An 18,405-nucleotide genomic window follows, 5' to 3' on the forward strand; every position below is an offset into this window, starting at 1 on the left:
GTGGATAACATTCTCCACTGGTTTCTGGAGGGGGCTTTGTGCCCAGAGTGTTTCATCCTGCTAAGGAAAGAGGTGGTGGATGCCTTTCTCCACTGGTTCTGGAGCGGACTTTGTGCCCAGAGTGCTTCATCCTGCCAAGGACTGAGGTAAAGGATGGGATACTCCACTGGTTCTGGAGTGGGCTTTGTGCCCAGAGTGCTTCATCCTGCCAAGGACTGAGGTAGTGGATGTGATACTCCACTGGTTCTGAAGGGGGAATTGTGCCCAGAGTGCTTCATCCTGCCCGTGGTGGCCTCAGTAGCGTCGGAATCATTGGCGCTCACTGGCCTGCGGTGCTGCTGGCGGCGGTGTCCTGGGCAGCGGTGCTGCTGGCGGCGGTGTCCTGGGCAGCGGGGATGGTGGCGGCGGTGTCCTGTGCAGCGGGGATTGTGGCGGCGGTGTCCTGGGCAGCTGGGATGGTGGCGGTTTTGTCCGCCGTGCAGATCTTCCCAGACTTGCCGGTTTTACTGTGCCCCTTCCCCACTTTGGATGGTGGCGCAGCTGTCTCCACACCCCCAACTGTACCCCTGGGAGCGGCTTTGGTGGCAGATTTCTTTCCCCTCTCCAGCCGGGCACTGGCCAACTTTTTATGCTTTACAGGTGAGGGACTGTCCGTGCTCTGGCTCCTTGCCACACTGTCTGCCCTGCTGCCCTGCGCACTCCAGAAGCCGGTTAGTACTGGCACCACTGGTCCCGCAGATGTTGTGGCTGAGGTGCTGGGTTGGGACCTGGAGAGTCGGGCCCTAGGAGACTGAAGGTGAGGGAAAGAGGTCAAGGTTGGACAGTAAATGTTTCTTAGGAACACTGGGACGGGTAGATGGAGGGAGTTTGGGAGTGGAGGAAGAGGTAGTGGTTGTAGGAGGTGTACGTTTGGTGACTTTGGGTGAAGGTGCAGGGGCTGGAGGCTGTCGTGAGGTGAATGGCTGTTGGGTGGGTGTGTGGCTGCGTTTGTGTACCTTGGGAAGTGGTCTCACAGACACACTGGGAGAAGACACAGAGGACGTGTGAATGGTAGTGGGGGTGGTGACTGAACGTGAGCCGGGTGTGGTGGTGGGTGCGCTGGTGATGGACATAGTGGCTGAGGATGTAGTGCTTGCAGGTGTGAGTGGAGACGAGGAGGAGGGGGACACAGTGGAGGCAGTGGATGTTGGTGTGTCTGCATGTGTGTGATGCATGCGTGAGTGCCTGTGGATGTGTGGTGCTTATGTTTGCCAGAGCTTCCCTTGCCAACAGTGAGGGACCTGAGGAGGTCAATGGCCTCCTCACTGAGGGCAGCAGGGCTGACAGGGGCAGGGGCTGGAGTGCCTGGGGAGAATGAGATGCCCACCCTCCTGGATGAGCGGGCAAACGCTGAGGGGCTGCTGGGAGGGCAGTGCTGGTGGGGGGGTGGTGGCTGTACCTGTAGATGCGGGGGGGCACAGATGGGCCCACCACCGCAAGGGAGCTCCCATCAGAGGATGAGTCCGTATCGCTGGTGTCAGCTCCTGTCCCCGCCGTGGAGCTACCCCCGCCCTCCGTCCCACTGGTAAATTCAGACTCTGTAGTGTCGCCCTCCAGGGCCATGTGGGATGCAGCTTCTTCCTGCTCCTGTGCCTTTGCTCCTCCGCCTGATGATGGTAGTGCACACAAGAACAGGGAGACCGCAAAAAGGGGGGGGAAGACAGAAGAAAGACATGTTGAGTGCATGCAATACCACTACAGTTGGCGGACAATACAGACACAAAAGCCCCCTGCACTATGCCGCGCACTTGGAGTTCCCTATTCAATCCCAGGGACATGGGATACAAGGATATGCCAGATTTCTGCACACTTGGCTGTCACAGGAGCCTGACTAGGTGTTGGCACTGTACACAGGTGGGGTGGGGTGCCACAGGGCCTACCTTAAGATGGGTCCTTGCCTACTAAACTCGCACTGGCCTAGGGGAACCCACAGCCCACCTCCCCCACCCAGACACCTACAATGCGTGCTGAATCAGCAGAATGAGAGTGTACTCACCCCCTTGTGGCTGCTGTGATGCCCTCAAGCGCCCATCCAACTCCGAATACGCCACCACCAGGATCCTGAACATTAGGGGGGTCATGGTGCAACGGGCACTCCTCCAACGTTGGGAGGCCATCCCCAGCTGGGCCTCCGCCCTCTTCTTGCTCCAACGGCGAATGTCCTCCCATCTTTTCTGGCAGTGGGTGCTCCATATGTTGTAGACCCCTGGGGTCCGGACTTCCTTGATGATGGCACGCCAAATGTCCTTCTTCTGGTGGGCGCTGACCTACAGGAATAGCACAGGGGAAAAAGAGAAGTTATTACCGCCCGCATCGTCACAGTCATTGGCCCGCTTCCCTACCCTTGGCATGTCGCACATGCACTCACCATTGTTTCATGCACGTCTCATTCTAAGACCCATTGTCTCTTCCAGACTGAGGTCACAGCAGCACTTGCAGTGTAGGTCCTCTCCTGTCAAAGATCAGGTATCAAGTGATTGAACAGAGAGAAAATGGTAGTCACGTCCGCGGAGGTGCGTACAGTCATCTCTGGCGTACATCATCATTGGCTCCTGGGACCCATAGGGTCCAATGTTAACCAATGCAGGATTGCGCTGCAGTCTTCGATCGCCTACCGCGACGGTGTACAACGCCAGCGCAGTTACCTCATATCCCATTGTCCCACTTTACAGGTCAGGCAGCCGCCATTTCATGGGCCCACATGTCATTATTTGTGACTGCGTCACACATATCTAAGCCTTGCCTAAACACTCATACAGGCATATGTCGATTTGCTAATATTTCTTAGTATGCTGTGTTTATGTACCTCAGAGTTGGTTGACTCTCTGCTTTCTGTTCTCCTCCATAGGCACCGTCTGCTGGGGCATGTGAGGAGATTGCGCCATCCTCCGGTGTACAGCCTGCTGGTGGACCTGTCGACAATGGAGGAGCGACATATGATCATCACCTACAGACTTGATCGTACCACAATCCAGGAACTGTGTGCCCAGTTGGAGCCAGACCTGATGTCAGCTATCCGCCATCCCGCAGGAATCCCCCCTCAAGTGCAGGTGCTGTCAGTACTCCATTTCCTAGCAAGTGGGTCATTTCAAACAACAGTGGCCATAGCATCAGGGTCGCCTAGCCTATGTTTTCCAATGTGTTGTCCAGAGTGTTGTCTGCCCTGCTGAAACACATGCAGAGCTACATCGTTTTCCCTCAGGTGGAGGATTTGCCTACAGTGAAAGGTGACTTCTATGCCCTGGGACATATCCCCAACATCATAGGTGCCATTGATGGGACACATGCAGCCTTGGTACCCCCAGCAGGAGTGAACATGTTTACAGAAACCGGAAGAGTTACCATTCAATGAATGTGCAGATGGTGTGTTTGGCCGACCAGTACATCTCCCATGTGAACGCCAAGTTTCCTGGCTCAGTGCATGACGCTTACATTCTGCGGAATAGCAGCATCCCTTATGTGATGGGGCAACTCCAGAGGCACCGTGTGTGGCTATTAGGTGAGGACATGGACCCTACACAGTGTGGATAGTTGTCTGGGTCTGGGGTTGTCCCTAAGGGTTATTGTGTGTCTAACAGTTGTCCCTTGACATTTGCAGGTGACTCTGGCTACCCCAACCTGTCATGGCTACTGACCCCTGTGAGGAATCCCAGGACAAGGGCAGAGGAATGCTACAATGAGGCCCATGGGCGAACTAGGAGGGTTATAGAAAGGACCTTCGGCCTCCTGAAGGCCAGGTTCCGGTGCCTCCATATGATATGTGGTTCCCTATTCTACTCACCAAAGAAGGTATGCCAGATCATTGTGGCCTGCTGTATGCTTCACAACTTGGCTTTGCGACGACAGGTGCCTTTCCTGCAGGAGGATGGTCCAGATGGAGGTGTTGTGGCAGCTGTGGAGCCTGTGGACAGTGAAGACGAGGAAGCTGAGGAAGAGGACATAGACAACAGGAATATGGTGATCCTGCAATACTTTCAGTGAGACACAGGTAAGAAGACAACACAGCCTGCTACATCTGATTAAATTCTACTACCTCTCATCTGTCTGTCATTTTCACCCAGTGTATGGTCACTGAGTTGTCAGTTTCCCTTACGATTTCACAGATGTGGGTCCCACTGTGTGACATCTGCTTTGTTTATGCATGGACTAGTGCTGTGTAACATAGGCAATTTGACATCACATTTGATATAGCATTTTGCCACTGTAAGTGTAAATACACATTTTCGAAAGCACAGACTGACTCCAGATTGTTTTTTGATTTAAGGGTGTTTATTTAAGTGCTCAATAGTGGAGGGGTTGTAAAATGGTCAGGGCTGATGGTAGAGGAATGTCCATGGCAGAGTCCAGTCTATTAGTCTCACAGGTGCATTGTCCAAAGGGGCATAGGAAGTGGAGCTGGGGCAGTTTAAGTATGGACAGGGTGACAAAGTGGGACAGAAGGATGACAATCAGGGTGGTCTAATTTCTTGGCAGGGGTCTTGACATTGTTCTCTGTCTTTGTCCTGGATCTCAGGGACCATTTGCGGGGTGGTTCTCCATCTGCAGGGGTTGGGGTGCTGGTGTTGTGGTCCTGTGGTGGTGCCTCCTGTCCACTTGCGCCGGTGGAGGTGGTGGGCAGTTCATCGTCCAGGCTAGTGTCAGGGGCCCCTTGTTGTGCCACAGTGTCCCTCCTGGTGTTGACGAGTTCCTTCAGCACCCCTACAATGGCACCCAGGGTGGAATTGATAGATTTGAGTTCCTCCCTGAACTCCAAATACTGTTCCTCCTGCAGCCGCTGGGTCTCCTGAAACTTGGCCAGTACCGTTGCCATCGTCTCGTGGGAATGGTGGTAGGCTCCCATGATGTTGGAGAGGGCCTCTTGGAGAGTGGGTTCCCTGGGCCTGTCCTCCCCCTGTCGCACAGCAGCCCTCCCAGTTCCCCTGTGTTCCTGTGCCTCTGTCCCCTGAACCGTGTGCCGACTACCACTGCCCCCAGGTCTCTGGTGTTGTCGGGGTGGTGGGTTAGCCTGGGTTACCTGTAGTGGTGGACACACTGCTGATTGACGTGTCCTGGGGACAGAGGTATGGGCCCACTGGGTGGGTGCTGCGCTGGTGTTTCCAGAGGGGGCAAGCTCCGTAGTGGCCTGTGCCAGTGTGAGGGGAACCGACTGTCCCGAGGTCCCAGATAAGCCGGGCTGGTCATCTTGATCCAGTTGGACAGAGCTGCTGTCATCACTGTGGACCTCTTTGTGGGTGGAGGGGACATATCTGGACCCTCCTGTCCGGTGACATTGGGTAGGGGTCCTGCAGGGGTGTAAAGGCCTGATTATTGCATCTGTGTGTGCCATGGTGTGCATTGGGTGGGTGACCGTGTACCCCAGTGCTTGCATTCCTGTGTAGGACCTTGTGTGATAATGGTTTAGGGGGGTGTATAGGTATGTGTAGTGGCCATGCATTGGTGATGGGTGTCCATGCTTTGGTGTTACATGCAGGGCTTGAGTTTGGGATGTGTGGTTTGTGATATTGGGACATACGTGAGGCGTTGGAGTGATGGAGGTGCGGGCGAGGGTGGGGGTATGTAATAGCATGCAGGTGGGTGGGAGATGTAATAGTTAAGATTTGCCTTACCAGAGTCCATTCCTCCAGCTACTCCTGCGAGGCCCTCAGGATGCAGTATAGCCAAGACCTGATCCTCCCATGTTGTTAGTTGTGGGGGAGGAGGTGGGGGTCTGCCACCAGTCCTCTGAACCGCAATGTGGTGTCTTGAGACCACGGAACGCACCTTCCCCCCTAGGTCGTTCCACCTCTTCCTGATGTCATCCCTAGTTCTTGGGTGCTGTCCCACTGCGTTGATCCTGTCCACGATTCTTCGCCATATCTCCATCTTCAGAGCTATGGTGGTGTGCTGCACCTGTGATCTGAATAGCTGTGGCTCTATTCGGATGATTTCCTCCACCATGACCCTGAGCTCCTCCTCAGAGAACCTGGGGTGTCTTTGCGGTGCCATAGGGTGGTGTGGGTGATGTGTGGGGTGATATTTAGAGGTGTGAGGTGCGTGGATGTTGTGTGAGTGATGGTGTTGAGTGCCTGTGGATGCTAGTTTATAGATGGTGGTGTCTCTCTCTGGCAATCAGTAGTGAATTGTGGTCGTAAGGGTTTGTGGGTGATGTGGGTGTGTGTTTTATATTGTATTGGATGCGTGGGAGTGGTGTGTGTATGTGTATTTTGAGCGCGGCAGTGTGTACCGCCAATGGAATACCGCGGTTGAAAGACCACTGCGTGGATTCGTGGGTCGTAATAGTGTGGGCGTATTCCTGTTGGCGTGACGGCGGAGGTTTTGTTATTGCCAATTTATCACTGACCTTTGGTGTGGCGGACTTGTGTGGGTGTCTGGATTTTGGCGGATTCCGAGCTGTGGGTCATAATGACCGCAGCAGAATTCCGCGGCAGTGTGTTGGTGGTCTTCTGCACAGCGGTAAGCAGCTTTTACCGCCAATGTTGTAATGACCCACCATGTGACACCTGTCAGCCTAATCCGGGTTTTCTGGCTAATTAGCAGTGCCTCATCTCCACCCAAGAGCAGGGATGGTTGCGGCAACCGGGCACATGACAAGAAAGACTCTCAGGGGTATCGTAGTCAATCAGATCTTGTGCTTTTCTCTCAGTTACACTAGTCTCACACAGGCAAAGACAACAGAGGCAGACTATAGTTCAATAAGGGTTTATTGAATTAACTGCATCTTAGATAAAATAGCATGTATTGCAATAATTAGGATGATAAAACACAACAAAAGCAAGAGTGTGAAAAGGAGAGTGATACACAAACAGTCCCACCATGCTGTCACTAGGAGTGATATATAGTTCTCCTACCTACTCTATGTTTGAGCACAGCATAATAAGCCTAATCTGCCCTTCAGGTTTCCCCCTGGGAAAACATCATCCCTCATACCTGAGTTAGGAAGCCTGTAGCCTAGAAAGACACCATCCCCATGTAGACCAGGGGTTTGGCAGTCTAAGCAAGCAGTTGTAGCGAGGCAATCAGCAATCAGCATGCAGTCGTGGTCATCTGACTGGAATCTCCCTTTAATGTGTATGGGGCAAAGGAGTGTTTTTATAATAAAACAGTTGACATTCTAGTAAATGGTCCGCATGTATAAGTGTGTATGTTTCTGTGAATGTGAGAGACACAGCGAACCACTTTTGCCGGCAACCATATCTGACTGTTGCCTTGAAGAAATCTCAAAGTGAAGACTGAGAACGTAATGCTTTCCTAAGCGAAAGAACAATTCGATAGAGAGAAATAAAACAACACTACAAATGTGGCTATTGCTAGAAAAATAAAGCAATGCTGAGTAAAATGTAGCTGGGGCAAAGTGCACAACGGCAGCCCTAGTTTGCTAAAATAACATGCCTAAAATATGGCTAAAATAGCTATACAACACCCTCCCCTTGCCGGTTCAAAGGTGGGTTGAAAGCTTAAACTAAAATAAAGCCTAATAAAATCCTATCAAGAAAAGCATATAAACAAAAATGTTAACAGTGACGATTTAAAAGACACTTTAGAACGAATAAAAAGGACAATTTAAAAGTCAATACTGGTGCCAAAGAAAGCCAAATTCAAAGTTCCGTGTAATTTTGAAGGTCACCAATTATATACAGGACAATCAAAGCCAGGAAATGTTCTACTTTGGCAGGTTGTAAAATATCAAGATCGTTTCCAAGTAAAACCATAGAACACTCATGTTCCAAAGGCTGAGCTCCAGCTGAGCCAGCAGCATTCCATTGTTCTGAGCAATGTTGAGTGAAGAGTCGCAGTATCCACAAGTCATAGACGGCTTCCCGTAGCAAACGCACTCTCAATGTGCATGTCTGATGATGACCCCTCATCAAGAACGTCAACAGGTCAGCGTCCAATGAAAGTAAGCACTGCATAGAAACACAGACTTTCAGTGTGCTTTCAAAAAGGCACCAAAGGCAACAAAACACGGGCTGCACCCAATCCGAAACTGGTCATAATGACAAGGACCAGACACATTCTAATTGTTCTAGGAGTTTTGCTCCGAAATACTGCATTATGCGTTTCACACACAGTTGCGCTGTTGGAAGCGCTTTCAGTCCTCCTTACTGTGAAGGGACAGCCATTACGCAGAAAAAGTAGCAACAGCAAAATGCCAACTATTATAACCAAAATAATTGGAAATCCCCCCAAAATACTCCAAAAATATTGAGTGTACGGCTGAAGGTATTAAGCCAAATATAGCGGATAAGGTGTAAATTAAACCAGAACCAACAGGTTTAAAGAAATGGGCGATTCCAGTAGTATCGTTCCACGAGTTCATCAAAGTGTCTCGGAAAATTTGTGTTTAAAAGGGACTGAATCTCTGCCGATGACCTTGCAACCTGAAGCGCACAGGTCTCACGTGCACATGTCAGCGCCACATGTTTTTGAAACAATAAAGCCTTGAGTCTGCTCAACTTGTCAAAGTTCACATCATAAGTAGCAATATGAGGCCAAATGTCTGCTACTCCTTTTTGTTGTGTAGGGGGAAAGAGGACATTGCCACAACATGTAACAAATTGGGACACCGAAACGACACAAGCAATTACGACTCTCCTTCCACAACAGCTCTCACTGTTAAGGAGCACATAGCTGCTATTTGAGAGCACCTGGTACGCAGGTCTATCAAGTGGACTGGAACTCCCTTCAGATAACAAGCCAAATTTGCCGCCAAGGCATTACATGCTCCGTGCAAGGACAGCTGTTTACAAATCCATCGAATGGCTCACAGAACTCTCACATTCACTACTGCCAAGAAAGACCTGCCAAGAAAGACCTCTTTCATGCCCTTGAAACATTTGCATAAAAAGGGAAGCTCCCACACGTCATGTATATAACTATCTCTCAGCCTTTCATATCTGCCTACTAGAACGTGTTTCAAACAGGATGTGAATTGAAGTGTTTAATGGTCAGCTATATAACCCTGTGTATTAGCCATTCAGCAGATGGTATTTCAGCCACAATAAAAGGTAACTTTTCTAATTTCTCAATGTTTAGCATGACGTAAGTCGCTTCCTTCTTAGCCATTATTTGTTTTTGTCATATTAAATTAAATGTTGAAAAAATGACCCTTGCGCTAACGTGGTGCCAGGGAACGCGACGTGCTTTCAGTTTTTGTAGTGTCCAACCTAACTGCATAATGGACATTAACTTAATCTGTCTATGGTGTAAAGATGACATGTCACTCTGTACTATATCTATTGCAGAAGATACAATGTTATTTAAAGTGTATATCCGGTCTGAGAAGGTGTTAATCCCATCGTCTGCAATGGCTATTGCTTTCTGTAAATTTCCCTGATCAATTTGCCTTAACTGGGCAGCTGCTTCCTGTTGGGAAAGTTTCCAAATGTTATTATATACTGCATATAAGAAGCGTCTTCTGCGTTGTCTTCTGGGGCCTAACAGGAACTCCTGTAAATCTGCGTCATTAGACATGAGACTGAGGTGTTCTTCAACAGCATCTAGTGAGGACCTTTTCAACCATTGCTGGCATAATTTTCTAACACTATATGTTGTCACTATACCCGAGTGTTCTGAGGACACATAGCGAGAGTCCGGCCTATTTGTTCTAAAACCCCAGTGGAGTTTAGAAACCGTTTATAGCACCCATTGGTGTATACTGGCCACAATAACCACCCACCTGGGTGTGAAAGTGATGTGTTAAATGTTCCATTCTGGACCAATCCATTGAGCTGATCTTCAGATGCGTTTATGTATTTTTGCCATTTGTAAAAGTTTGCAGGTGTAGGAATAATGGGCGCATTCAATTCCTTAATGTTTGATAAGCCTAAACAACTTGTCTGTTGTACTGTTTCATTTACAAATATCATTTGACCAGATACAAGGCATGCTCTGAATAAAGCTTCCTTTCCCCTTATTTGCTAATGTTTAATTTCCCACACACTTTTGAAGTATATGGACTTCAACCTATAATCATAGCCTTCTATAGACAGCTGGGAAACAAAGGAATCAGAATAAATCATTTTGTGTCTGTCAATAAAATATGTTGACTTTTCATCACTGGCAATTTGAAATAATGCAACTCAGCATTTTTGACATTTTGCCCAGAAAAAATACGCAAACTTTTCAGTATAAGTTTTGGAACTCCACTCTGGTGGAGTCGGACAGTGTTCCCACTGTGTATAATTAAAATTAGTATTTTGGGTACTTGGTCTGTGAATGAAATGATGCCCATAACAATTATAGCAAAACATATCTTCATAATTTTCTTTGGATTGATACACATCTTCATTTTCAAATACTGTATAATACTGTAAATCAGGCATCATGCAACCAACTGTTTTCACACCCCAATCATAAGAAACGACTCTGGGCGTAATTACATTGTTCATAGAAAGTTTGAATACATATGGAATCTGAATGACCTCTGTCGGGCCAAACACATCAAATAATACTTTATCCTAAACAATCCCATCAGGAATTGGCACAGCAGTAATATTCTCTGGGACAAGTCTCTGAGGACATTGAGTGATGAAAAATGTGGTTTTAAGACCTTATCCACCAGTTCAACTGCAGAGCTTTCAGGAAGGTAATGACCATGTAAAAGTAGAAAGAAAACAATGACAAACCCAATCCAAATGACAAAGGCAAGAGCAGTTAGTAAGAACAATAGGTAGTTCCATGGAAGAACAAAGTAATTAATTCCGAGCCAGATTTCAGCTTACATGCTCTTGACAATTCTGTTGCAGTCGAGGGAGATGAGTCAGTGAAAGTGTCATTAATGTCAGCAAAATATCCAGAAACAGTCCGTGCAAAAACTGGACCCATGTTTGGAAGAGGAGAACTTGCAGAAGACTCCCTTGGTGGTTCATAGTAGACTATGTTATCTTTTTGTGCAAACTTTGAATAAAATTGATCAATATTATTACTGATGTTTGTAGTAGTTGAAGTTAGTGTAACCAATTTAAGCTCATTTTCTACCCTTCCCAAGCTCAGAGATGTATCAGTGTTGCTGCTGAAAACCTGTAGAGGAACATCCTGGTCTGTAGTGAGAGGGATTTGGGTACCACCCAGGAGTCCCCTAGGTCTGCGGTGCAGGATCGGCCACATATTGTAGCTTGACATTGTCGATAGAGATGAAGTGAGTTTCTTTAGAACCAGCCAGCAGAGGTAGAATGACAGTTCTGGTACTGTGTAATCCCAAGACTGGAAGTGGTGCATGATAAGAAGGACCAAACTCCTTTTTCACACCAATCTTTTCATGCACTAGATCACCAAGTTTTGGAATCCAGCCGGTAGATCTTACTGGTACATCCCTTATTCACAAGGATGCAGCACTGGCAGATGCGTTGTCATCACAGAACTGTTGTAAATCCTGCAAGACAGTGACACGTTCTTTTATGTCAAAGGGTGTATCTCCAGCCTTCATGTCAGGACCATCAAGATCTGGAACATATATTTGTGTTCCAAAAAGACATTCATATGAAGTACGCCCCCTCAGGGGACCATCTTGGAATATTGTTAAGTGCTCTCTGGACTCCGTACAGATGTGTAAGCTAACTACGACCAATGCCTAATACTCTGGCTGTTAAGGATTGCTTTAAATCTCAGTTTTGTTGCTCCACGACACTATTTCACTCGGGATGAAATGGAGATGAGTAATGCAGTTAGACCCCTAATGAAGCAATGGCATTCCTGAAAGCCCTTGAGGCAAAAGCAGGGCCCTGGTCTGATTGGAAAGCCACAACAGCATTTGTGTCAATAAAGACTTGTGTCTTGAGCATATGTGTCAATAAAACGTTCGACCGTCAGCCGAGCATTGCGGCCAAACCCATAGAAACCTAGAGCATGAATCAACAGCGACTACTATGCATTTGTATGCACTATCAGGTGTCAGGGGACCACAGTGGTCCAAGTACACACATTGTAATGATTTGATGGAAATTAGGAGGGGTGTCTGCGGTGGGCGTTTGACGGTGAATCCTTCAATTTGCTGGCAGATGTCACAACAGAGGACATTCTGCTTGGTCTGTTTATAATGATCTGGCCACCAGTAATATGCTTGTAACAGTGAAATTGTAGCCACCACCCCAGCTTGGTCTGATTGGGAATCACACGATTTCCCACCCCTGGTATCACTACTAGGGCTGTATTGATTCATGATAGGCAGTAGGAGTACTTAGCAGGATATGCTTTTGGTAAGGGCGTGCCATCAGCCGAAGCTTTCACAGCTGTCAGAGTTTCATCATCCAATTTCATTCTAGAATTAGTTACTGTAGCAACAGAAGCCATAGCTACTGCTGATTTGGCTGCTTCATCAGCCAATGTGTTGCCTACAACTTGTATTCCAACTTGCTGATGTCCTAGTGTATGTACAACATGGACGTTGGGTAGCGTTTCATTAAGATCTGCTACTTTCCCCCACATAGGTCTGTGTTTAATGGTATGTCCTTTTGAATCTGTGAACCCATTCTGGCGCCAATAATGCAGATATTCATTGAAGGACTGAACATAATAGTATAAATCACAGACAATCAGCGTCATCTGCTAAGGATCCGTATGTTCCAGTGCCATCACCAGAGCCTTGAACTCTTCAAGATGTGCAGTGCAGTCCCCTAGGGTCTGTGTGTAAGTATGTTGTGGATGGAACTTGCCATCCTTCATGTATCCATTAACGACTGTGCAAGCAGCGGAATATTTATGTTTGGTGCCTATAGCTGGTGGGGCTGAACCATCAGTGTACACAATTGTCTGATATTGTTCAATAGGCAGTGTGTTTGCCGGAACTGAATAGTCAAGTTCATATTGCAAAAGCTCTTGGGTTTGTAATTTTGAGTCAAAAATATAATCAACATCAGTGGCCATCAGAGATGTAGCCCAATGGATCCTCTGTGGATGTAATGCTTTAGCATTAGGAACACTGGCTTTGGTAACAGCCTCGAGGGCTGGAATGGGGGATACAACAGTGATATGTTTCCTCTGGGCCAGAGGTCTCTCTTTGATAACATCCATCTGAACAGCAGTGAGAATTTTCTCAGTGGGAGCAAAGCGTTGTTCAGCTGTGGAGTACAAATGTGATTTGTATGCAATTGGGACAGTCTCACCCTCATTGAATATTATGTAGGTGAAACCAATGGCACCAGCAATTACTCTGCTGACCAGGTGTTTTTTGTTGTCCCTTGTATGCAGGTTTTTGGCTTCAAGCATGTCTTCTTCTAATGCTCTGAGAATGCATGTGTGTTCGACTGTCCAGTATTTTCTGGTAAAGTCTGGACGTATTAAGTCATACAGTGGTTTAATGCGTTGTGCATAATTTGGAATGTATGTTCTGCCAAAATGTTAAAAAGCCCAATAAGGACTGGAGCATTTTATTGTGTTTGAAGGTTGTAATTGTGCGCATTTTTCTAAAAATTGAGGCGCAAGGCCTCCAACAGTTTGTATCAGAAAAACAGGACACTAAGAATGGCTATTTTAGTTTTTTTCAAATTGAACTTGTAGCCAAATTCTGAAAATCCTACAACAATGCGGGCTACCCATCTTATCTGTTGCATGAGGGTGTCGTCCGTGAGATAGATGCTATCCACGTATGACAATGCCTCATGATCAATGTTATATAAAATTGATGTAACTCGAGCTGAGAACAGTCCTGGACTGTGGCAGAATTTTTTCTGAGAGCCTAAAGTGCTAAAACATGTTAAGTCCCTACTTTCAGACGCTATGTTTTGGCCGAAAAACCAGTTGGAAATATTCAGGGTTGTTTTGTATTTTTTGCACACTATATTGTTCATAAGTGCTGTGTGCAATTTGTATTGCAAATGTGCGTGTGTGACTGTAGTTTAATACTATTCTATATGAATGGTCAGGCTTAGCGACCAGAAACAAAGGATTGTTCATTGGTGAAACACAGCGTTCAATTACACCCTGGCACTCTAATTGTTTGAGGATTTCCCTCACATGTGCTTTAGCTTCATGCTTTATTGGATACTGGGGTTGATGTTGAGGTTTGCTTTTAATTGGTATTACGTGGTAGGGGGAGTCTTTCTCCCACCCTAGGTGGTTGCGGTATGACGCAGGTGTCTGTGCCACCGCCCAGTCAATGGCGTGTATTTCAACAAGCTTTCTGGGAACAAGGGGCAAAAAGGATTTTTCAATAATCTCTTCTCCATAAAGGAGATCACGGACATATTCTGGTGGCCAATCTTTTTTGACCAGAAATATATCATAAATGTTGATGACACGGTCCCAAAAGATAGCGCTGATTGTGCGTTCAATGTCTCCCTCGAAATGTATAGTTACTTTATACACCCTGTCAGGAGTAGAGACATGCATGTCCGCAGTCTCAACTTGTAAGAAGTCATTAGTTGCTTTCACCTCCAGATTCTCTTGAAGATCCCAGCAAACTATTTTGACCTCTGCTGCACTGCTTAGCAGTGCCCCTGCCCACTTCCTGTTCTTCAGGAAAGCCCTCTTCCTGAGTGGCATGTCATAGCACAACTGTCACCTTTTTTTTTAAACTGGGGTTTTTGTTGCACACGTTTCTCTTCTTTCTTAACAGAAACTTCAGATGAGCGTTTTGAGTCCTTTCTCGGTTTCACATACTCTGTTCGCTGCTCTGACTGCCCACCTCTCACACTGTGTTTTTCTAGTGAGTCCTGAAAAGAACAAGATTGGCATGTATCAGTATTTTGATATGTGTCAGGCATTTTTATATTATCTCTATTTCTAAGATTATATCTATTCTGAGGGGTATCCGAATGCAGAGATTCTCCCCTTTCTTTTTTTAGATGTTTGTTGTTTTTTATCCCAGTGCGTTTTAGAACCTCCAGGTGCTTGCTTAGTAGAATCTTTATTAGATCTACCTTGTCGTGGTTTAATTGTTCTGGCCCCCAGACTATCTCGACTGATACTAGAGTAGGTCTCAGGAATAATCTTTGGCAGCTCACATTCTTGATCCTGTGCAGGAACGTCCCAGAGCTGCATGGCTACTGCTAGTGCAACTGCTTCCCCTTTAAGGTTACTTAATATGATTGAAGACACAGTGGCAAAATTGCATTAATTGCATCCCCAAATCCAGGGCCAGGGCAGCCCCATATTTATCTTGAATCTGTTTTAACACCTGTGGAAGATCGGCAAGTGTTGGTGTACCGTGTGCGATAGTATAGAGCATGGCAAATACTGTGCCCCATGTGTTGCAATTATCTATTGTAGGGACCATCCCAAATGGCAAGCACATAGTGAGGATTCTATGTTTGTCCTGAGTACCAGTATGGAGGAAGACTGCTTCCAGCACAATTATTTTTTGAGCTAGCCAAAACTGAACTTCTTCCTGCTTGGTGGGTGCTTTACCCATGATCGAATGTACAGTTGGAGGGTTAGTGCCTGGTGTAACTGCGCATGGTTGCGCTGGGGCAGCACATGCTGGGTTAGTATTTAGCATTTGTATTACAAACTATACTAACAGTCCTTATATTCCAATGACCTCTATATGTAAGCGGCGGACCTCAGCTACTTCTAAGGTTGCTGCATCAGGGTGGAGTGTATATGTGGCCAATAGAGGCCAGGTTGGATCATCATTGCTCAGAGGACCTAACCTAATTTGCAATATTGTATGTGGTAGGGCACCATCAAGCCAATTATGATGGTCTTGATACGATAAATGTATTTCTAAATACGCATATGCTCTGTATTGTGCAGGTATGTTTGCAGGTGTATAAAGATGGAATGTGTTTGTGTTCCCATTTGCTGCTGGAAAGGTGACCCAAGAATAAAAAAAAATCCTGTTCTGTAGGCTGAATGAGCCTCAATAACAAAAGTGACTGGACCCCCTGGGTCATAAGGCCATCTGCCAATAAGTGTGAAGTAAGGGGCTGTTGCAAATTTACTGCAATTACCACCCTTTGCGGGTTCGCTATGTTAATGGTGAATGTGTGTTCAGCGATAAGGACACCAACTGGGGATTGATACTTTTAAGGTTCAAGCTTGAACAACCTACAGCTTTAGATAGGTACTATCTATTTAGCTGAGGAGGAAATCCTCATTACAACGGATGTCTCCATATATAGTATTGAGTTGTCTTTAGCCTTTAGTGAGACAAAGATACTTAGGAGGATCCAAAAATTAGTGAATGACCAAACGTTGGCGCCATGTCACGTAGGTTCTCATTATCCTAATGAGGCTACTGGATTCAGGTGGTAGAATTGCATAGATTGTGGGGTACTTAGTACAATTCCACACCATGTAACGCCTGTCTGCCTAATCCAGGTTTTCTGGCTAAATAGCAGCACCTCTTCTCCACCCAAGAGCAGGGATGATTGTGGCAACCAGGCGCATGACAAGAAAGACTCCTCAGGGGAATCATGGTCGATCAGATCTCGTTCTTTTCTCTCAGTTACACTAGTCTCACACATGCAGAGACAACAGAGGCAGAATATAGTTCAATAAGAGTTTACTGAAGTAACTGATTCTTAGATAAAATGGCAGGAATCACAATAATTATGATGATAAAACACAACAAAAGCAAGAGTGTGACAAGGAGAGTGAAACCCAAAAACAGTCCCACCATACTGTCACTAGGAGTGATATATATTTCTCCTACCTACGCTATGTTCGAGCACAGCATAAGAAGACTCATACCTGAGTAAGGAAGCCTGTAGTCTAGAAATACACCGTCCCCATGTAGTCCAGGGGTTCAGCAGTCTAAGCAAGCAGCTGTAACAAGACAATCAGCAATCAGCAAGCAGTCATGGTAATCTGGCTAGATCCTCCTTCTAATGTGCATGGAACAAAGGAGTGTTTTTTATAATAAAACAGTTGACATTCTAAGAAGTGCTCCCCATGTATCAGTGTGTATGTTTCTGTGAATGTCGGAGACACAGCGTATCACTTTTGCCAGCAACCCTATCAGACTGTAGCCTTGAAGAAAGCACAGAGTAATGACTGAGAACGTATTGCTTTCCTAGGCAAAAGAAAAAATAGATAGACAGAAATAAAACAACACCTCAAATGTGGCTATTGCTAGAAAAATAAAGTGATGCTGCATAAAATGTAACTGGGGCAAAATGCACAACGGAAGGCCTAGTTTGCTAAAATAATGTGTCTAAAATATGTCTAAAATGGCTATACAACAGATGAAAATCCATGCAAGAGACATTTTGGGTTATCAACAAAATGTACAAAACAAATTTATCATGTAACTTTGAATGGAGAGAATATAGTTGGTCTGTCATTATGACAAGGATCAAGATGAAATATAAAGAAGTTATAATTAACAATATTTTTGTTGAAACATGTACTTGCACTTTAGGAATATGATTGAGCAAAGTTATATATCTTGAATACATTGAGGCCCTTATTTTGACCTTGGCGATCTTTTTTAAAGACAGCCGAGGTACCGCCGTGCTGAAGACCGCCAGTGCAGGCATTTTTTCATGCAGCGTATTATGACTGCTGGCAGCCCTCTGTCCTTTTTCGGACGGAGAGCCACCAGCAGCCATACTGGCGGTTGGCGGGGAAGTAGAGGCTGCTCTCCCTCCACCACCCCATCATCAGAACACCGCCCACCGAATCACGTCCAATGATTCAGTGTGGCGGTGTTCTGGTGACGGGGAGCTGGCGGCGGAGCAGCCCCCATTGATCCAGTCCCCTCCCAGAGGATCAAAGGACAAGGTAAGTTGATCATCCATTAGGGGAGGTTGTTGGGGGGATGTTGTGTGTTGTGTGCTTGCAGGGGGGTGTGAGTATGTAGAGGAGGTGTGTCAGTGCGTGTATGCATGCAGGGTGTGTTGTGTGTATGGGAAATGTGTGTGGGTCTGTCTGTGTTGATGTCTGTTTGCATGTGTGCGGGTAGGGTGTGTGTATGTGCATGTTGGGGGTGAGGGTGGGGAGGGGGGTCATGCCACCTTTGTGGGGTGGCAGAGGGGTGGAGGTGTGAGGGGAGGACTTGGGGGTGGGAGAGACCCCTATCAGTGCCAGGGAAGAAATTCCCTGGCACTGATAGTGCCTACCGCCATGGATCTCGTGGCGGTTCCAAACCACCCGAAATCCATGGCGGTCTGCAGGGTCCTGATACCGCCGGCGGTCTGGTAATGGCCGCGGGGCTGGAGACCTGGCGGTCGGAGTGGAGAAGTGGCGGATGACCATGGCGGTAACCGCCATGGTCATAATTCAATTTTTTTTTTCCGCCGGCCTGTTGGTGTTTTACCAGCACTTCTCCCCCGTCTGCCAGGGTTGTAATGAGGGCCAATGTCTGCTTCCTTGTTTAGATCATATGAAGTAATGATACTATGTATCTGTAACTTTAAGGAATATACATTCTGTATTAATAAGGAAATGGACATGATGGATCATTAACAAGTTTAAATGTTCAAAGAT

The sequence above is a fragment of the Pleurodeles waltl genome, chromosome 4_1, assembly GCF_031143425.1.
Source record: "Pleurodeles waltl isolate 20211129_DDA chromosome 4_1, aPleWal1.hap1.20221129, whole genome shotgun sequence".
Classification (NCBI taxonomy): domain Eukaryota; kingdom Metazoa; phylum Chordata; class Amphibia; order Caudata; family Salamandridae; genus Pleurodeles; species Pleurodeles waltl.